This window comes from Ranitomeya variabilis, chromosome 1 (assembly GCF_051348905.1).
Source record: "Ranitomeya variabilis isolate aRanVar5 chromosome 1, aRanVar5.hap1, whole genome shotgun sequence".
In the NCBI taxonomy this organism is placed as follows: Eukaryota; Metazoa; Chordata; class Amphibia; order Anura; family Dendrobatidae; genus Ranitomeya; species Ranitomeya variabilis.
This window is the reverse complement of record NC_135232.1, coordinates 497,881,716-497,904,346: the sequence shown is the minus strand read 5'-3', so window position 1 is coordinate 497,904,346 and position 22,631 is coordinate 497,881,716. Positions and strand designations below refer to the sequence as shown.

Here is a 22,631-nt window from a genome sequence, read left to right as displayed (position 1 = left end):
CCCATTTATAAGGCAAGAAATTCCACTTATTAAACCTGACAGGGCACACCTGTGAAGTGAAAACCATTACTGGTGACTACCTCTTGAAGCTCATCAAGAGAATGCCAAGAGTGTGCAAAGCTGTCATCAAAGCAAAAGGTGGCTACTTTGAAGAACCTAGAATTATAAGACATATTTTCAGTTGTTTCACACTTTTTTGTTAAGTATATAAATCCACATGTGTTAATTCATAGTTTTGATGCCTTCAGTGTGAATTTACCATTTTCATAGTCATGAAAGTACAGACAAATCTTTAAATGAGAAGGTGTGTCCAAACTTTTGGTCTGTACTGTATACACACACACACACACATGCACATACAGTATATAGTATGTGTATGTATACTATATTTGTATACTGTATGTGTGCAGTATATTGTGTAAATATATAAACTGTATAAGTATGTGAGCATACTGTATATACTGTATATAAACTGAATGTTTCTGTGTATATACGTTATATAGCGTGTGTTTTTATATTTATAATGTATATATAATGTGTGTACATGTATAGTGTATATCTGTGCTGCATACAGTATATAGTTCTGTAATTGTGTAGTGGCCAGAAAAACCATTACTAATGTATGTTATATGTCAAATGGTAAGTGTGTTCTCTATTCCTTACATGATTGCACTTGTGACACTGGCTCCCCGTCTTGCCTTTGGAGGAGGTAAATTATATTTAATTCTATGCTGTCCTCTCCTGCCTTGTTTTGGTATTACAACTTGTAGTACTATGCTGCCCTCTTCTGCCTTAGTTTGGCATTGCAACTTGTTTTTCTGATTTGAAAATAAGTGGCAGTTGGAGGTGGTGCGTGGGGGACGAAAAAGTTTGTTACGGGCAGTTTTGGTGAGGAGAGGAGGTAGAAAATTGGGGCTCCTGGATTGAGATAAGCGGGGAGTACAAATAGCACCCTATTCGGAGTGCCCTGTTTTTACAGCAACAGAGGGCTGAGACAAGAAAAGGAACTGCAGAACTGCGCAGCAGATTCCCTGGATACTCCGATCTGATTAAGGTCGGCTGATCCTCCCCCTTCACGCAGCACAGTTAGTCAAATGGAAAGTTACCACCATCCTCCCAAAGCCGGGACCGAGAAAAGGCTTTGACCATCGCAATGTGTAAGAAAAATTTTATCAGCTACCCATGACTCTTATATTGAATAAATATAAGGCTATGTGCACACGTTGCAGATTTTCCTGCGGATTTTTCTGCACTAAAAACTGCATATCTTGGCAGAAAACGCAGGTGCGGTTTTTGGTGCGTTTTGGTGCGTTTTTGGTGTGTTTTTTTATGCGTTTTTTAGTGCGGTTTTTGATGCGTTTTTCCCTGCAGATTGTCTGTGTTTTTGACACAAATAAAGCTTGAACTGCAGTGGGAAAACAAAACACATGATGTCATTTCCTTGTCCAACCCTGTGAAAACATCAAAATGAGATGCGCCAATTCCGGCACTTAACACCTCTCTTCCCACTCCCCTGTAGCGGTGGGATATGGGGTAATGAGGGGTTAATGCCACCTTGCTATTGTAAGGTGACATTAAGCCCGGTTAATAATGGAGAGGCGTCAATAAGACACCTATCCATTATTAATCCTATTAAAAGGTTAAATAAATATATAGGGGGACCCAAAAAAAAAAATGACATAGGGTCCCCCTGTATCTTTAGGCCAGAAAAGTTAAGCAGACAGCTGTGGGCCAATATTTGTGGCCTGGGAAGGGGTTAAAATACCCATGGCTGTTCCCAGCCTAGGAATATTAGCCCACAGATGTCTGCGTAGCCTTTATGGCTCTAAACTACAGGGGGGCCCGAAAAAAAAATTGCGTAGGGTCCCCCTATATTTTTAGGCCAGAAAGGCTAGGCAGACAGCTGTAGGCCAATATTTTTGGCCTGGGAAGGGGTTAAAATACCCATGGCTGTTCCCAGGCCCACAGCTGTCTGCGTAGCCTTTCTGGCTCTCAAATATAGGGAGAGCCCCCCAAAAAAAGTGTTGGGGTCCCCCTATATTTTTAGGCCAGAAAGGCTATGCAGACAGCTGTGGGCTTATATTCATAGCCTAGGAAAGGGGCCATGGATATTTGCCCCCCCCCCCCCCCCCGGCTACAAATAGAAGCCCGCAGCCGCCCCAGAAAAGGCGCATCTAAAAGATGCGCCAATTCCGGCACTTAGCCCCTCTCTTCCCACTCCCATGTAGCGGTGGGATATGGGGTAATAAGGGGTTAATGTCACCTTGCTATTGTAAGGTGACATTAAGCCAGATTAATAATGGAGAGGCATCAATAAGACGCCTATCCATTATTAATCCTATTAAAGGGTTAAAAAAAACACAGACACTAGAAAAAAATATTTTAATGAAATAAAGACACCCACTTTTTGACAATTCCTTTATTATACGCTCAATCTATCTGAAGACCCTCGACCTGCAAAAGAAATAAAAAAACAAACCAAATTCATACTCCCTGGCCCTGTCCGCAGAAATCCAACGAGGGTCCCACGATGATCTGCCATGGAGAGCAGACACATCCAGAGATGTGTCTGCTCTCCACGGCTGCAGCAACACACTGACATGAGCTCCGGCTCCTGTTGGTGTGTAACTTCGCATGCGCGAGCGTTTACCGGCGTTCATTGACCACGGTACTCTCGCTTTACGGCAGTGCTGCGTGGGAAAGTTCACACGCAGCTGTATGCAGCGCCCCAGAGTCCTGGTCGTTGCAGTACTGTGGCTCCGCCACTATGGGGAGCTACGGTGCGTCCGATGGCACTGAAGGAGTTCATCTGATCAGGTATCACAGACACCAATACATTTCACAGCAGGGCCTCCGGGGGGAGCTAAGGGTGCTATTCATTAGGCCACTCCCCACCATAGTGGGTAAACCGGGGGTCAGGCAGGAAGTTAGATCAGAAAGCTGACTGGATTGGACGAAGCAACACCTAGTGGCAGAGGGTGTCGTGGAGGAAGAGACAGTAGGGTCTCTGTCAGGGGTGGGATCCTGACAGAGGCTTGGCATTGGAAAGAACGTAACGGGTCCGCGCCAGCTCCGGGAAGCGGCGGGACCCAAGAAAGGACTAGAAGCGAGATAGATTGTGCTGAGTGAGAAACGAGATCAAGCAATAGGAGAATTCCAGTAGGGGTCGTGCTGTAAGACCGGAGCAACACCCTACTGAGGCGCATTACCGGTGGCCGGAACGCCGAGGGAGTATTATAACATTCAGCTTCAAGCAATACTCTAAACAGCGGCAGGACAGTCAGTTTAAGGCGGGCTGTCTAACACATATCACCTATGAAGTCTTGGGAGGCAATTGCGGGAGAGGGGCGTCTCTAGGGTCCCGGAAGAACTCCAGGCCTATCCGACAAACGGGTGCCGTTCCAACTGTAACATCAGGAAGGGACGGAAGATTAGAAGAACATCATTTAATCGAGTTGTGAGGGAACTTAAGAAACAGACACAACGGTTGTGGGGTACTTTCCGTAAGCACAGCAGGGAAGGACTACAACACATAGCGCTAAGAAGGAAGGCACCGATTTCCACCTGTGAAGTGAACTCTGGAGGTGCCATTGGACCGGCCGGACTTGCGCAGCCTGGTGAACCGTATTCTGGACTGAGGACTCAGAGATCTCCAGTAAAGAGGTAAAGAGACTGCAACCTGGTGTCCTCGTTATTTACCGCGACCTGCACCCCACAACTGCACCGTTATCACTTATTGCACCGGACGTCCCCCACTGACAGACAGGGCTACGGACCGAGTCTAGCCACCGTGACAACCCCAGGACTGAGACCTAGAGGCCCGGCTCCAGGTACCCCTTGGCCCTGCGGCGGTGTGGGGGCGCTCCAAACTTGGCGTCACGAACAGGATCTACTTAAGCCTGAAGAATCGGGTCATGTGTGCCTTGGAACTGTGATTTACCGTGCTTTGACTGTACTTTATTACAAAGACTGTGTGCCGTGTCATTTGCCACCAAAATCCGCCGCCATTACAGCACTGAGGGGAGCGCAGGAAGAGAAGAGGGGCGTGAGGTGGGCGTAGACAATCTGGAGAGCGCGAACAACAATGGCCGCCCAGTCCAAATATTTCTGTGTCCTGAGGACGTGTCCGTCAACAGCTGAGGTCCGCCTCCTGATTCTGGTCGGAGGGTGGAGACCATGGGGACGGGGCCGCCCACGGAAGAGACCGCGGGAGAAGAGACCAAGATGGCCACGCCAGAAGCCCCGCATGAGAAGGATCGGGTGCGGAGAGAGGTCGGACAGTCCAATGTAGCTCCGGGTACGCCGTCGCTGAGGGGACTGACCCTAGCAGGACCAACGATGGGCCGACCTCCCCGGCCGCCGTCGGAAGAAAGCATGGCCGCGGCAGAGGCCCGGCAAATTGCTACCCGCCTGGAGGCCGATGCCCGCGTGATTGCTAGGCTGGGCCAGCCCACAGAGATCTGCCTGGTTCCAGTGCCCCCTGCTTCTCCCAACCTGGCCGCGGCTGAAGGTATGCCGCAGGCATCGGGCCTAAAGATCACGCCAGAGGCCGAACATCTGCGGCGCTTGATGGCTGCATGGCGAACCCGACCTCGGCCGGCCGTGCAGGTGGACCTGACCCCCACTGCAGAGGTTCCCTCATCCCACTGGGGGGTCATGATTTCTTTTAACCCCCAATACGGACGCGGGGTTATCCAGGAAATCGGGAAGCCGCTACAGATCCACGTGGATCGGGAAGAGGTGGAGCCCTGCAGCGGAAGATTTCCCCGCGATCTGGAACCCGGTGATGCGGTGACTTACACCCGATGGAGGAGGGCTACGGGAGAGGCTGGCTGGATGGCGCGAGGCGTGCAGCGATGCATTGCCCTCCAGGCTGCTGCCGGAAAACCGGAAGAGGATGCTCCCGTGGGGAAAGCAGCAGAGCCCGGCCCCGCGGAACCTCGAGAAGCCCGGCCTCGCCGTGCCCCGGAGGGACGTGTGCGCCTGCCAGCAAGAAGGGCCTCCCGGCGAGGGATCTTAGCGTTGCTGGGACCAGAACCGCGTCCTGGCTCACCAGTGCGAGCTGTTGCCCTGGTGAGACCGGATAGGAGATCACCTTCCGCTTCACCACAGTAAGATTTTACTGTACTTCTTTTATTTGTAAATAGTTACTATTTTATTGCCTTTATGACTGCTAACACCCGTTCAGGGTAAACTCTTAAGGGGATCCTTCTACGGACCTGGGATCCCTATTGTTTTGTTTGTTTTGTTTTTGTTACCAAAAGTTTTGCACAAGTTTTAAAAACTGAGAAATCATGAACAGTGCATGATCCGAACTCTTTTGTATATAGTTTGCACCTTTATTAAAGGTGCTCCCTACTGGTTTTACTTAAACAAGGACTCTTTGCGAAGATACCGTACTGGAACCTTTGATAAGTATGGACTGGTAGCTTGAGAAGATGTGCTACCTCACAGAGACTTGGTCTTCTCTTAAAGGGGATGTTCATTTGTTATGCTTCGATAGTAATATTGCTTAAGATGAGTAGCAATAATGTCTTGACCGAAGGAAATAATGATAATGTTTATATGAGAAAAGTTATATGTGTTTAACTGGTTAAATGTGAAGAAATATTGATAATGTTCTCTGAAAGAAAAAGTAGAAGGAAGAAATGAGAAAGTTTAATGTTGTGAAAAGAAGATAGTTGATAATGTTGATAAGAAAAGGGGGGGGGGGATAGAAGGTAAACCCTGCGTTCCCCATCGAAAGTTAGTAATGTGTTACTAAGGACAGAAAGTGAACCTGTAAGGGTTAGTGGGTGAGTCCTTATGGGAGCCAAGTAGAGCCGGCTCGGTGTTCTCAAACTGAAAGAAAAGTTATGTTCTATACTGTGTATAGTAGTTGAAAAGGCAGTAGGCCCTGGCTGAACGGGGCGGTCCTGTAACAGAAAGGAGAGGCAGTGGGTCTGGTGCCGATAGGACAGGCGGTCCTGCAGATTCAAAGTAGGAGAATGTAAAAGTTAAATTGCCTTATAATGTGATTATAGGAAGGTCTTTGGTGGATACAGAGTGTATGTCCTTAAAGGCAAAGTTAAATTATTGTTCAACAATTTTTGTACTTAATAGAATACCCGGTTGGGTAACAGAAGTTAATTATAGCATGTTGCTATGATATTTTTGCCATGTTTGTAACGTTCAAGTGTCCTTACCTCCCATAAAGGGAAGCCTGTTCAAGTATACTTATTGTTATTGCACTCAACAAAATTGTATGTCTTTTTGCTAACTTGTATTGTTGTTTTCTTCCCAGTCCCGGAGTACTGTGTTTAACCAGGGGGGAGTGCAGCGCCCCAGAGTCCTGGTCGTTGCAGTACTGTGGCTCCGCCACTATGGGGAGCTACGGTGCGTCCGATGGCACTGAAGGAGTTCATCTGATCAGGTATCACAGACACCAATACATTTCACAGCAGGGCCTCCGGGGGGAGCTAAGGGTGCTATTCATTAGGCCACTCCCCACCATAGTGGGTAAACCGGGGGTCAGGCAGGAAGTTAGATCAGAAAGCTGACTGGATTGGACGAAGCAACACCTAGTGGCAGAGGGTGTCGTGGAGGAAGAGACAGTAGGGTCTCTGTCAGGGGTGGGATCCTGACAGAGGCTTGGCATTGGAAAGAACGTAACGGGTCCGCGCCAGCTCCGGGAAGCGGCGGGACCCAAGAAAGGACTAGAAGCGAGATAGATTGTGCTGAGTGAGAAACGAGATCAAGCAATAGGAGAATTCCAGTAGGGGTCGTGCTGTAAGACCGGAGCAACACCCTACTGAGGCGCATTACCGGTGGCCGGAACGCCGAGGGAGTATTATAACATTCAGCTTCAAGCAATACTCTAAATAGCGGCAGGACAGTCAGTTTAAGGCGGGCTGTCTAACACATATCACCTATGAAGTCTTGGGAGGCAATTGCGGGAGAGGGGCGTCTCTAGGGTCCCGGAAGAACTCCAGGCCTATCCGACAAACGGGTGCCGTTCCAACTGTAACATCAGGAAGGGACGGAAGATTAGAAGAACATCATTTAATCGAGTTGTGAGGGAACTTAAGAAACAGACACAACGGTTGTGGGGTACTTTCCGTAAGCACAGCAGGGAAGGACTACAACACATAGCGCTAAGAAGGAAGGCACCGATTTCCACCTGTGAAGTGAACTCTGGAGGTGCCATTGGACCGGCCGGACTTGCGCAGCCTGGTGAACCGTATTCTGGACTGAGGACTCAGAGATCTCCAGTAAAGAGGTAAAGAGACTGCAACCTGGTGTCCTCGTTATTTACCGCGACCTGCACCCCACAACTGCACCGTTACAACACGACTTATTGCACCGGACGTCCCCCACTGACAGACAGGGCCACGGACCGGGTCTAGCCACCGTGACAACCCCAGGACTGAGACCTAGAGGCCCGGCTCCGGGTACCCCTTGGCCCTGCGGCGGTGTGGGGGCGCTCCATGTACTGCCGTAAATAGAGACGCCAGAGCCGCTGAACTCCGGTAAAGGACGTGATACACTGCTAGGAGCTTCGCTCCTGGTAGTGTATCGCCGGAGAGCAAGCGATCGGCGTGGGACACTCGGTATTGGATTCTGCGGACAGGGAGTATGGATTTGGTTTATTTTTTTTGGATTTTTTCGCTAGGGGACCGAGGGCTTCGCGTACCAGTGTGCTGTATGGTGAGTACATACTCTATGTTATATGTTGTATGTAATGTCTGTCATGTATGTTACGTGTATTGTATGTGTTTGTGTTTTACTGACAATTGTGCTAAGTCGCCGGAAACACAGGGACAACTCTCCCATCCTAATATCGGATGGGAGTAGTAATCCCATACGGCAACTTAGCACAATTGGGTGGCACTATCGTCGCATGGGGACACACACACACACACACACACACAGACAGACGCACACACACAGACTTAACCTACATACACACACGCACACATACATGCCTCCATGCTGACGGTCACACTCCGCCCACGCACTTCCGCCCACGCACTTCCGCCCGCTTCCCTGCACTTCCTGCTGCAGCGGTTTCTACACCCAAAACCGCAGAAAACCCGCAGATATTTTTTCATCTGCGGGTTTTACTGCGGGTTTGACCCTCACAATGGAGGTCTATGGGTGCAGAACCGCTGCAGTTCTGCAGAAAGAAGTGACATGCTGCGGAATATAAACCGCTGCGTTTCTGCGCTTTTTTTTCTGCAGCATGTGCACAGCGGTTTGCGGTTTCCATAGGTTTACATGTAAATGTAAACGCAATGGAAATTGCAGCGGACCCGCAGCGGCAAAATCGCTGCGGTTCTGCGGTAAAAACCGCAACGTGTGAACATGGCCTAAGAATTGTTACAAGTCTTCAGTAAAGTTCATCTTTCAAGTTTGCATGGGACCCCGGTGTATTCTTCTTTCGTCCGTGGCCTCATCCCTTGCGGGCATCAACATAACTCATAGTCTCATATATCCGTCGTCTCCCCTTTATAATTGCCACTGATTGTTAGAGCCATCGGAGTCACCGTGACTGAACCATCCTCCGAGATACTAGGCCCTGCATCTCACAAGGCGGTGCTTCAATTGTAGTGTCGCTATAATAGAAATCAGTAGTTTACCGTATTTTGCGGATTATAACATGCTCCAGATTATAAGATGCACCCCAAATTTTGAGGAGAAAAATAGGAAAAAACCTTTTTTTAATAAAATGGTGGTCCTTCTTGTAATCCATGCGTCTTATTGCTTACCAGGGGTGGTGGCTGCTGGAGCGTTGCTGCAGGCCGCAGGCTGGCATGTGAGGGTGTTCGGATGTGCGGCTACGGGTGTTCAGTGCTGCGGGGGCTCTGCCGACATTTTGTGAAAGGCCAAAACCCCCGCAGTTTATTTATTTTTACTTATTTATATAGCGCTATTAATTGCACAGGGCTTTACAGACATTAGTGGCACTGTCCCCAAAGGGGCTCACAATCTAAATTCCCTATCAGTATGTCTTTGGAATGTAGGAGGAAACCGGAGAACTCGGAGAAAACCCATCCAAACAAGGGGAGAACATACAAAATCCTTGCAGATGTTGTCCTTGATGGAATTTGAACCCAGGACCCCAGCACTGCAAGGCTGCACTGCTAACCACTGAGCCACCGTGCCGTTCCAGTTGCATGGCATGGTTTCTTATGCGATGGAATCCGGGAAAATGGCTGCCGGGGGCATCTCCCAAGATCTTGGTGCCGAGATCTCCATCTGCTCATGCGCCGCCCCGGGCAGCCATTTTCCCGGAGTCCACCCATAGGAAACCATCCAACTGCGGGCGCTCTGGCCTTTCACAAAATGTCAACAGAGCCCCCGCAGCACCGTACACCCACAGCGGCACACCGCACATGCAATCACCCCTTTATCCCAGCCTGCGGCCTGCATAGACCCTGGACCCTGCTCCGCGGCTGGTAAGGTATATCTGCATTATAAGACGCACCCCCATTTTCCTCCCAAATTTTTGGGGAAAAAAGTGCGTCTTATAATCCAAAAAATACGGTATGTCTGATGTCTTATATTAGGGCCCGTCCACACTTTCTTTACTGCTCCCAGTGCGTTCTGCCAGACACAGACAGCGGCCAGAAAATTTCCTGCCAACACTGTAGATCAATCCGTGCATGTGAACAGTGTCTACAAGGGCTTTCTGAGAATGTAAAATAATTAGCATGAAATTATAAATCCCCAGTGGCTCCAGCACTGATGCTCCGGTGGTCTCCACTAGTCTTATCACTGGGCTGCAGAGGTCATGTGGCTCCGGGGGCTCCGCCAGTCTTAGCACTGGGCTGCAGGGGTCTTGTGGCTTTGGGGGTCTCTGCCAGTCTCAGCACTGGGCTGAAGGAGTCTTGTGGCTTCACCTTATATTATAGCTGCAAAGTGAATAATAACCATCAGAGACCCCGAACCATCGGCCACAGAGCCAGAGGGGATTTAGCAAAGTAGGGTGGGGGACATGTAGGAGTTTTTTTTAATCGCCTTTTATTCTGCTGTTAGTGAGGTAGGATGTAGAAAAAGACGTGACTATACGGCCCCTTCACACGACCTATCATGTTTTTCACGGATGCCACATGTGCCCTATTTGACCTACGGTGCTGCACTCATGTCTGTGTTTTACCAGCAGCACAGATGAGAAGTCTATGAGTCCGTGTAAACGTGCTGTCCATGTGCCGTCCATGTGCCATCCGTGTTTAACATGGATGGCACATGGATGGCACACTGATTGAAAACACTGGTGACACCGATATCAGTGTATCATGTACGTGTTTTATATTGACATGGGGGCCCCACTTTAAATTTTGCCTAGGGCCCCAATTTGTCTAAAACTGGCCCTGGTGGTCAGATTGGGTGAGGCTCCTAGTCACACTCCTCCAGGTCTTCCTTGGGCTTCGACAAAGTGGTTCCACCACCCAGCCTGTTACAGTATGTGCCAAAAAATTTTTGAAATGTTGAGACTCCAAGTTGGGTCTCTATCTCGTGGATGGGTTACCTAAAGTGGAAGGGGTCTGAGAGGCCCTTTATACTAATTTCTACTCTGGGAAAATTGATGCCACTCTACTGATGTTTGTCAATAATTTTTTGAAATGTTTAGACTCCAAGTTGGATCTCCTTCATGTGTGTTGCCTGTAGCAATTGTAGGACTCCCAGACCACCAGGCCTGCACTTACTTTCAGTCAACTACCTGTGTTACTGTGGAGCGCCCCCAGACGCAGGGCCGCGGGGTACTAGGTACCGGGCTTCTCTGTCTCAGTTCTGGGATTGTCACGGTGGCTAGACCCGGTCCGTGACCCTGCTAAGGGGCGTCCAGTGAATGGTGTAGGTGGTAATGCAGGTCGCGGTGAATAACGAGGACACAGGGTTGCAGTCTCTTTACCTCTTTACTGAAGGCTTCAAGATCCTCAATCCAGAGTACGGTTAACAGGGCTGTCTGAGACCGGCCGGTCCAATGGCACCTCCAGAGTTCCCTTTGCAGGTGGAAATCTGTGCCTACCTTCTAGCGCCTGTGTGTTGTAGTACTTCCCTGCTGAGCACCACGGGATAGTCCTCACAACCATTGTGTCTGTTTCTGATGTTCTTTCCCACAACTTATGTCTGTTCTGATGTTCTTCTCCGTCCCCCAGATGATATGGATAGGACGCACCCGTATGACGGGTAGGCCTGGAGTTCTTCCGGGACCCTAGTGACGCCCCTCTCCCACAGTTGCCCCCTATGTCTGCTTAGGTGATTTAGGTGAGACAGCCAACCTATAATTAACTGTCCTGCCGTTGGTTTGAAGTAATGCTTGGAGCCCAATACTTCCTCGGCGTTCCGGCCACCGGCTACGCGCCTCAGTAGGATGTTGCCTCGATCTTACTGCACGACTCCTACTGGTGTTATCTCCTTTTTGCTTTGATCTTGTTTCTCACTCTCCACAATAAACCTCGCTTCTTGTCCTTTCTTGAGATACCGCCGCGATGTAGTGCAGGCGAGGTTCCTTAACGTTCTGTCCTTTTCGCTAGGCCTCTGTCAAGATCCCACCCCTGACAGGGACCCCCCTGAATCTTCCCCTGCAACACCCTCTGCCACAGGATGTTGCCTGGTTCCAACCCAGTCAGCTTCTCTCTAACTTTCTATCCAACCCCCAGTTTTACCAGATTGTGAGGAGTGGCCTAATACATAGCACCCTTAGCTCCCCCTGGAGGCCAGACTATGAAGTGTATTGGTGTCTGTGATACCTGGTCAGGTGAACTCCTTAAGTGCCATCAGACATACCATCACCCCCCTTAGTGGCGGAGCGACAGTACTGCAACGACCAGGACTCTGGGGCGCTGCACTCCCCCCCCCCCCCCGGTTAAATCCAGTACTCCTGGACTGGGAAGAAAATAACAATACATGTCAGCAAAAAGACATACAAATTTTGAAATGCATGAAACAAGTACATTTGAACAGAGCTTCCCTTTATGTGAGGTGAGGGCACTTGAACGTTACAAACTGAAACATGGTTAAATATTTTAAATAACAGTCTATAAATAACTTTGCTTACCCAGCCGGGTATTCTACTTAAGTGCAAATTCTCAACAATAATTTAACTTCTCCTTTAAGGACGTATAAGCTGGATCCACTAAAGGCTTACTAATAAACTCCTAAAATATAAATTAACTTTTCTTCATTTTTCTCTTCTAAGTGCAATATTTTCTTCTTACTCTCTGATTGGTCTAATGCAGGACCGCCTGTCTATCTGCCCAGGCCTACTGCCTCTTTTCGTAGTACAGGATCACTGAGCCATCTCTCTATGGCTCCTAGGAGGACTCACCCACTAACCCCTACGGGTTCACTTCCTGTCCTCAATCTTCTAGCAACATTATCAAACATTTTCTATAACTAACTAACTGGCTACATATAACTTACTATGTAAAACATTATTACTGTTCACTCTCTTTTAAAGCAACATTGTACATTAAGTGCAAATGGTGAACATTCCCTTTAAGAGGGAACCAAGTCTCTTTGAGGTAGTGCAACTGCTCAAGTTGCAAGTCCGTGTAGGGCAGGAACTCCGGCACTGTTTCCAGGAACAGTTTCTTCGCAAAGAGTTCTTTTTCTTGTAAAACCAGTAGGGGGCACCCTTAATAGGGTGCGAACTATTTACATCACAGTTTGTGCACCATTCACCGTCCATGATTCGGCAGTCTTTTCAAAATAGGGGGTATAAAGGAGTAAAAAGGAAAACCAAAAGCAAAAATAAAAAGCAATAGGGATCCCGGGTAAACAAAGGGATCCCTTTAAGAACAACCCTGGTCGGATACTAGCAGCAGAAGACACAAAAGACGAACAGTTAACTATTTACATACTCGTGGTTCCGAGGTTTATCCTCACAGAAGGTTACACTGCATCAATTGGTGACGGACACTCGCCGGCCGGGAAGGCTGCGGTCCTCTGTCCTCAGCGGATGCAGAATCAGTATGATTGGTTGGTCTCCCAGACACGGTCAGATCACCCGGTGTCTGGATTCGGATGTCGGCTGTGGTTGCAAGTTCAGTAGCGGCGATGATACACACCGTGGCGACAGTAGTGGCATTGGTCAAATCTTGGTTAGTCGTAGTCGGGACAGCAGGTGGCGCTACGGCCGGCTCGCATCGTTGGACGTCTCGAGAGCACCACCCCTGCGCACTCCAGTGGCGAGTGTAGGTCACCTGGTCCCCTTTACATGGTAGCTGGTTGTCACATCTATTGCGGGACGGGGTTTTCACATTGTAGCTGGTAAAGAAGATTTCAGTCGGCAGTCCCGGTTCTTGTATGGAGCCCCAACCCCACTTCGGGTGAAAGGCTAGTACAGTCCACTGCCTTACCGAGTTCCTCTTATTGTGTTCAGTCCTTGGTCTTTGTACTTTCGGTGGGTCATTTGGTTCTGTCTCTTTTTGGTTTTGCCATTGTCGAATTAAGCATTGCTTATACTGTTCCCAGGTGAGCGCAGCAATGCTGAGGCCCTCCTGCCTGGCCCCATCCGGCCCGATCCGTGGGGTATCCCACTGAAAGGTCACCCCCTCTGAGCTCACGTCTAGCGGTTTCCCCATCGTTGTTGGTAACGGAGGCACCAGCTTCTCCATGGTGCCTGGGGTTAGTATTACTAGCTCGGCGGTGAAAACTCGGTTATTGTCGGGCTGGGGAGCGGTCACGGGTGCGGGGTCGGTCGGGAGAGCAGGATCGGTGGGGGAGCAGGGACGCTTTCCATACCTGCGTCTGATGTGATTCCACCGATGTCGATCTGTTCCGTTGACAAGGACACTGGAATCGGCTGCAGCCCGGAAAGCGGTTCTTCCAGGGCGGTCTCCTGACACAGCTCTGACCTCCATTGCTTCGCATCGGCTGGCTCCATATTCGGGATAGGTTGGCTCGGCTCCGCAGCCCAGGGCTCCAAGAGGTCCGGGGCCTCCAGCTGCGGTGGGTTCGGATCCATCTCCGGTAGTCGAGGACAGGGCGGGATCACTTCGCCGTCGCTCTGGGACTCGCTGGTCGCCATCCCTGCTCCGGGATCTTCGGTGGCACATGCACGCTGCCCCTCCATTTTCTGAGGGCGTAGCTTCTTCTTCCCCTCGTTCCCGCCGTTGCAGATCAGGGGGCGGTTCTTCTCTGCTTCTGGGCAGGTCATCATCTCGCAGCAGTAGTCGGAAGGGGGAGGTCACCACTTTTGGCGCCGCTTTGGTAGTCTCCTCCCATGGCATGCCCTTCTTCTTCCTCTGCGCCCCCCGTGGTGCTGCAATGGCGGCGGTTTTGGCGGCTGTTGTGGATTCTGTTTGCGGGCTCCCTCTGGTGGTTACTGCTGGTACTGGGTGACTTTGGTGGGTTGCGGCCTTTGGTTTCCATCTGTCCATCAGAGGCTGGGTGTTTCCTATTTTACCTGGCCTTTCTGTCATTTCCCTTGCCGGCTATCAATGTGTTCAGATGTGCTCTGTTTGGTTCCTGCCTACCTGCTCCCAGATCTTTCAGGATAAGCTAAGTGCTGATTTTCAGTTGTTTGTTTTTTTTTGTCCAGCTTGCTTAGAATGTCTCTTTGTTAGCTGGTTGCTCTAGTGGACTGAGGTTCTCCCCATGTGCCATGAGTTGGCACATGGGTTCTTGTAATCTCAGGATGGTTTTTTTGATTAGGGTTTTTTGCTGACCGCTCAGTCCCCTTTTGTGTCATTCTGCTTTCTAGTTTTCAGCGGGCCTCTATTTGCTAAAGCTATATACATCATCTCTATGTGTGTGCCTTCCTCTCATTTCACCGTCAATACATGTGGGGGGCAACTATATCTTTGGGGTTAATTCCTCTGGAGGCAAGTGAGGTCTTTGTTTTCTCTGCAGTACTAGTTAGCTCTTAGGCTGGTGCGTGGCGTCTAGAACCAACGTAGGCACGCTCCCTGGCTATCTCTAGTTGCGTTTGTCAGGCGTAGGGCAGCGGTCAGCCCAGGTTCCATCACCCTAGAGCTCGTCCGATATTTATTATACTTTGCTAATCCTGTGCTATCCCTAGCCATTGGGGATTCATGACAGTATAGCCGGCCCACAAAGTGTTAATTGTTTGGGCTGAAGCAGGAGAAAAAGAAGTGTTCAAGGGAAATTTTTTTTTTTTTTTTTTTCCTTCAGAGTTTTGCTGCCTAGCCCTTAATTGCTGTCTAGCTGCTTCTTACCTCCTCTTAACCCTTGAATGGCTCTGATCTTAGCTGTTTATCATGGATGTCCAGAGTTTGGCTTCCAGCCTGAGTAATCTCGCGGCAAAGGTTCAAAACATACAGGATTTCGTTGTTCACACTCCCATGTCTGAACCTAGAATTCCTATTCCAGAGTTTTTTTTCTGGAGATAGATCTACCTTCCTGAATTTCAGGAACAATTGTAAATTGTTTCTCTCTTTGAAATCTCGCTCCTCTGGAGACCCTGCTCAACAGGTCAAGATTGTTATATCGTTCCTACGGGGCGACCCTCAGAATTGGGCATTTGCATTGGCACCAGGGGATCCTGCATTGCTCAGTGTGGATGCGTTTTTTCTGGCATTGGGATTGCTCTATGAGGAACCTAACCTAGAGATTCAGGCTGAAAAGGCTTTATTAGCCCTCTCTCAAGGGCATGATGAAGCGGAAATATATTGTCAGAAATTTCGGAAATGGTCGGTGCTTACTCAGTGGAATGAGTGCGCCCTGGCTGCAAACTTCAGAAATGGTCTTTCTGAGGCCATTAAGGATATTATGGTGGGGTTCCCTGCGCCTACAGGTCTGAATGAGTCTATGGCTATGGCCATTCAGATTGATCGGCGTTTACGGGAGCGCAAACCCGTGCACCAGTTGGCGGTGTCTTCTGAACAGGCACCTGAGACTATGCAATGTGATAGAATTCAGTCCAGAAGTGAACGGCAAAATTATAGGCGGAAAAATGGTTTGTGTTTTTATTGTGGTGATTCAGCTCATGTTATATCAGCATGCTCTAAACGCACAAAAAGGGTTCGGTGACCCCTCCTCAAGGGGGGGGTACTGTTGTGGATTCTGTTTGCGGGCTCCCTCTGGTGGTTACTGCTGGTACTGGGTGACTTTGGTGGGTTGCGGCCTTTGGTTTCCATCTGTCCATCAGAGGCTGGGTGTTTCCTATTTTACCTGGCCTTTCTGTCATTTCCCTTGCCGGCTATCAATGTGTTCAGATGTGCTCTGTTTGGTTCCTGCCTACCTGCTCCCAGATCTTTCAGGATAAGCTAAGTGCTGATTTTCAGTTGTTTGGTTTTTTTTTGTCCAGCTTGCTTAGAATGTCTCTTTGTTAGCTGGTTGCTCTAGTGGACTGAGGTTCTCCCCATGTGCCATGAGTTGGCACATGGGTTCTTGTAATCTCAGGATGGTTTTTTTGATTAGGGTTTTTTGCTGACCGCTCAGTCCCCTTTTGTGTCATTCTGCTTTCTAGTTTTCAGCGGGCCTCTATTTGCTAAAGCTATATACATCATCTCTATGTGTGTGCCTTCCTCTCATTTCACCGTCAATACATGTGGGGGGCAACTATATCTTTGGGGTTAATTCCTCTGGAGGCAAGTGAGGTCTTTGTTTTCTCTGCAGTACTAGTTAGCTCTTAGGCTGGTGCGTGGCGTCTAGAACCAACGTAGGCACGCTCCCTGGCTATCTCTAGTTGCGTTTGTCAGGCGTAGGGCAGCGGTCAGCCCAGGTTCCATCACCCTAGAGCTCGTCCGATATTTATTATACTTTGCTAATCCTGTGCTATCCCTAGCCATTGGGGATTCATGACAGGCGGCAAGTGGCAATACACAGTCTTTGCAATAACTCACAGTCCAAGCACAATAAATCACAGTTCCAAGGCACACATGACCTGATTCTTCAGGCTTAAGTAGATCCTGTTCGTGACGCCAAGTTGTGGAGCGCCTCAGACGCAGGGCCGCGGGGTACTCGGTACCGGGCTTCTCTGTCTCAGTTCTGGGATTGTCACGGTGGCTAGACCCGGTCCGTGACCCTGCTAAGGGGCGTCCAGTGAAAGGTGTAGGTGGTGGTGCAGGTCGCGGTGAATAACGAGGACACAGGGTTGCAGTCTCTTTACTGAAGGCTTCAAGATCCTCAATCCAGAGTACGGTTAACAGGGCTGTCTGAGACCGGCCGGTCCGATGGCACCTCCAGAGTTCCCTTTGCAGGTGGAAATCTGTGCCTACCTTCTAGCGCCTGTGTGTTGTAGTACTTCCCTGCTGAGCACCACGGGATAGTCCTCACAACCGTTGTGTCTGTTTCTGATGTTCTTTCCCACAACTTATGTCTGTTCTGATGTTCTTCTCCGTCCCCTAGATGATATAGATAGGATGCACCCGTATGACAGGTAGGCCTGGAGTTCTTCTGGGACCCTAGTGACGCCCCTCTCCCACAGTTGCCCCCTATGTCTGCTTAGGTGATTTGGGTGAGACAGCCAACCTATAATTAACTGTCCTGCCGTTGGTTTGAAGTAATGCTTGGAGCCCAATACTTCCTCGGCATTCCGGCCACCGGCTACGCGCCTCAGTAGGATGTTGCCTCGATCTTACGGCACGACTCCTACTGGTGTTATCTCCTTTTTGCTTTGATCTAGTTTCTCACTCTCCACAATAAACCTCGCTTCTTGTCCTTTCTTGAGATACCGCCGCGATGTAGTGCAGGCGCGGTTCCTTAACGTTCTGTCCTTTTTGCTAGGCCTCTGTCAGGATCCCACCCCTGAAATTCAAGGGAAAAGAAAGCGGTCACTGGGGAGCGCTGTGAGGGTCACAGTTAAAATTAAAAGCAAAGGGTCCACCGCAGCTCCAGGCGTTAACCTTCTAGGAGGATACAAAATGCAGTAAAATAGAGCAGGAAGGGGTATTTAAACAAATAGCAACCAATAAAATTCAAAGTCAGTATCATGTGACTTGTTATTATCATGTGACCTGCTGACTTTGAATTTTATTGGTTGCTATGTGTTTAAATACCCCTTCCTGCTCTCCATGAATAAACTTCCACCTGATGAAGACGGTTTAACCGTTGAAACGCATTGTGGTTCAACACTAAAATCCTTGTTTTGGTCTCATTTCCAGGGCTCCTAGGACCGTTATTATTATTCTTTACTGCAGGATCCCACCCCTGACAGGGACCCCCCTGAATCTTCCCCTGCAACACCCTCTGCCACAGGATGTTGCCTGGTTCCAACCCAGTCAGCTTCTCTCTAACTTTCTATCCAACCCCCAGTTTTACCAGATTGTGAGGAGTGAGCACCCTTAGCTCCCCCTGGAGGCCAGACTATGAAGTGTATTGGTGTCTGTGATACCTGGTCAGGTGAACTCCTTAAGTGCCATCAGATGTACCATCACCCCCCTTAGTGGCGGAGCGACAGTACTGCAACGACCAGGACTCTGGGGCGCTGCACTCCTATCCTTAAATGCTTCTAACAGTTGTGGTCTACGAAGCTGATATTTGTGCCACCTGAGTGTGGCTGAGCAGAAAAGTTGTTTGAGGTGTTGCATGAGGTATCAGGGTTCCCAGTACAACATATTACCCAAACAAAGTATTCAAAAAAACAGAATAGATAATAGATTCCCTTTTATTGATAATTATAAAATCATGATTACACAGAGATTAAAAAAGTGTTATCATAATAATGTACACATACAGGAAACAATTGGTGATACAAAAAGAATTTATTACAATTAATTAAAATAAATGACAAATAAAAATCAACATTTAGTATTTATAAAATGTTTAGCAAGGGACAAGTAACAACAGACTGTATGGTAAAAAAATAAAATAAAATATAAAAAAATCTATATACCAGCAACATATATATAGCTAAATCTTGTAGGACATCACCACGTGTATAAAAATTAGATAAGTGATGATTACCTTGTGAAAACAAAATTTCATTATAAATGTGTGTTGAAAAGTGAGGTATAACCAACACAAAAAAATAATCAATAAGTCTATTTTTTAGTGCAATACATAATAGCAAATATATGGCGAATACCAAAAATATTAAATCATGAAACATAAAATGAAAAACTTATGTCCATACAGTACCTAATAGCTAGTATACAATTCAATGATCAAGTGATCAAAAGACCTAAGGATCGCTGATATAATAAATGCAGATGTCAATCCATAATACCAACCAGTCTGAAGCTCCACTGTCCAATGCACACACCACTCCAACGCACGTTTCGCTGCCGTGATATTTATATATTGATGGTACTTATTTTCTCTATAGGTATTCTCCCAGTTTAACAGGCTTACACCGGTCCATGGCTGAGTGCTGCTGTGCCGTTATAAAATATTCTAATGTGGGTCAACTGATGCCACTTTTCCTGTTGTCTGCCCTTAATTTTGTAAAATGTTTGGACTCCTAGTTGAGTCTCCTTCATGTGTGTTGCCTGAATTTGGCAGGGCTCTCAGAGCACCAGACCTACACCTGTCACTCATCCACCTGTTACTGATCAATGTTTCAGCTAAAAATGCTAGTCTAAACCCTGTCCCATGCATCCGTGCTGCACAACTATACTATTTGTACTCTGGGTCAATTGATGCCACTTTTCCTGGTGTCTGCCCCTAAATTAAGCTGTTTGTGAAGCTTTTTGGCTCCCCTTAAGATGTTGTCTAGGCCTTTGGTTTATCCTCCCATTGAATTCAATGGGGCCCCAATATGTTCGGCGACCATCGGAATGTTCGCCGAACTGAACCTTGAAAGGTTCGCTCATCTCTAGTCATGGACCATTATTTTACATGTAATTTACACAGAATAAGCCATATTAGAAATAATAATGTGCACCTAGAAAGAAACTGCATAATATGTTCTGATGTAGATAAAAATAGCAGCTAAGTGCAGTGATATAAAATGAAGATTATGCATCAATCAGCTTTCTTCCAAGAAAGAATACATTAAAGAATACAAAGTAACCCAGGTGCAATATAAAACTGGATGAATGAGACAAATTTGTGGATTTGTTTATTTCACATGGAATCTATAGTGATGGCAATAAAGTATTTCTCAAGCAGCTGTGGGCAAAACTATTGGGGTGAAGTAGTGGCAGTATAACCTGCTTTGGTGCCTGAGGGGTCATTTATAAACCATAATTATAAATGGCACGTGGTAGGTGGGAAGGCCTGTTACATATTTTGTATTGTGGCCCACGTTGCTCCTATATATGGAGTAAGCAATGTGAACAATATACTCTCTCTGTCAATCAGAGATCATAGTCTGCTGAAATTTATATTTCTGTCACCGCCCTGTTGTTTTTCCCCAAATCTCATCTTTAGGGCTCATGCAGATGAGTGCATAAATCGACCGTGTGATGTCAGATTTTTCATCGGACAGCACATTGACCGATGTCATTCAGTAATGCTGTTCAGATTATTTTTTTCTCGGTCCGAGTGTCCACGAGAAGAAAAAAATCGCAGCATGCACTACTTTTTTCCGAGCCATCCATTTAAATCTATAAGTGAGTAAAAAAAAAAAATAGGTCATACATAGAAAATCCACATGTCACATGGATTGCCATGTCCCATGATTTAGGAATCATACAGACAGTTTTGCATTATCATTGTGTTGTTTTATTGTGCTGTTTTGTTGCTATGCAATAAGGTTTGCCCTTTTTATAAGGTTGTCCTTCCTCTTTCCATGTCTGTCTCTGATTTAACTAACCCATCCCTTCCTTCCTCATTCACTGTCTAACAGCCATCTTAGAAGCTCAAGTGTATGCAGTCCTGTTTCTGAAAAGTCTTTTTTACCTGCTGTGTGTGTGCATATCTTGAAGAATTCAGATGAAAAATAAACCTTCTGTCATATCTTTTGGAATACCTAAAGTGAACCCGCAGAACCACAACAACGAACCTCCCAAGAGTGAGCTGGCCTGGTGGACCACCCCCAATACAGGGAGTGTTAGGGGCAGGCCCAAGGGAGACTTTTGCTGCAGAAGCTGATACCCGGGGACAGGAAGTAGGAGCGGAAAAGATGCAGAACTGGCTATAATGGAGACACAGGACTGACTGGCAACAACTGAGATTAAGAATAGGCAGGATATGGCGGATGCCGAGGACAGACCGGATATGGCGGAAACACAGGACAGGCAGGGTATGGCAGAAACACAGGACAGGCAGGGTATGGCGGAAACACAGGACAGGCAGGGTATGGCGGAAACACAGGACAGGCGGGGTATGGCGTAAACACAGGACAGGCGGGGTATGGTGGGAAGACAGGACAGGCTGGGTATTACAGACGCACAGGACAAAGCAAGGTATGGCAGACGCACAGGACAAAGAAAGGTATGACAGACGCACAGGACAGAGCAAGGTACAGAGGGACCTGGGTCAAATGAGGACAAATGACAATTAGGCATGGAGCAGAGGAAGGAGTTACCTTAAATAGACCGAGTGCAGCAGAACTACTGGGTCAAGATCCTCCAGAATCATAGAGTGGAGGAATGGAGCGTCTGCAGACCAGAGAGAGGAAGTGCGCATGCTGTTGTGAATTCCGTTCTCGAACTCCCTCCTGTGGTCATGAATGGTACTTTGGTGAGTTCTGTCCGTGGACTCCCTCTGGTGGCTGTGAGTGGAGCTGCTGGTTCTGAGATTCCTTCCCCACCTGCCCTCATTTAGGGCTAGGCTGGATTCTCTATTTAACTCCACTCAGATCGTTACTCCATGCCAGCTGTCAATGTTCTAGTAATGGTTCAGATCTCTCCTGGATCTTTCTGAGGACCTGTCTACTCCAGCGAAGCTAAGTTCCTGCTTGTTCATTTGTTACATATGGTTTTTCTTGCTAAGTTCTAGTCCAGCTTGCTATCATGAAACTGCCTGGCTAGCTGGAAGCTCTGGGGGTGCAGAGTGGCACCACCGCACCGTGAGTCGGTGCGTGGGTATTTTTTGCACACTCTGCGTGGTTTTGTAGTTTTTTGTGTTGACCGCAAAGATCCCTTTTCTATCCTCAATCTGTTTAGTTAGACTGGCCTCCCTTTGCTAAAGCCGATTTCATCCTGTGTTTGTGATTTCCTCTTAACTCACAGTCAATACTTGTGGGGGGCTGCTTTTACCTTTGGGGAAATTTCTCTGAGGCAAGTGAGGCTTTGTTTTCTTTCTTTAGGGGTAGTTAGCTCTTAAGCTGTGAAGAGGCATCTAGGCAGAGTCAGGCACGCTCCACGGCTATTTCTAGTTGTGTTGATAGGAGTAGGGTTTGCGGTCAGCAGAGTTCCCATTTCCCCAGAGCTCGTCCCGATTCCGTGTTTAACTATCAGGTCATTCCTGGTGCACCTAACCACCAGGTCCATAGCAGTACAGCTGGCCCACAAAGTGTTAATGCATCTCAATAGAGGGAAAAGAGAAGTTCTGAGACCATTTTTTTTTTCCTCTGCAGTGTGTTTTGCCTTTCTTTTCCCCTTAAACTCTGGGTGGTTCAGAACTCAGGTGTGGATATGGACATTCAAGGTCTGTCCTCTAGTGTAGATCAACTCGCTGCAAAGGTACAAAACATTCAAGATTATGTAGTTCAGAATCCTATGTTGGAGCCTAGAATTCCAATTCTTGATTTGTTTTCTGGGGATAGATCTAAATTTCTGAATTTCAAAAACAATTGTAAACTGTTTCTTGCTCTGAAACCCCGCTCTTCTGGTGACCCTATTCAGCAAGTA

General features: G+C 47.9%; 1 long non-coding RNA gene across 1 annotated transcript in view; it reads left to right on the top strand.

The window, feature by feature from the left end:
- Positions 1-907: 907 nt before the first annotated feature.
- LOC143795191 (uncharacterized) overlaps positions 908-22,631 on the top strand; it is an 87,330-nt gene continuing 65,606 nt past the window's right edge. The window contains exon 1 of the long non-coding RNA XR_013220435.1: positions 908-1,157. This is a non-coding gene — a long non-coding RNA (uncharacterized LOC143795191). The remainder of the gene's footprint in view (positions 1,158-22,631) is intronic.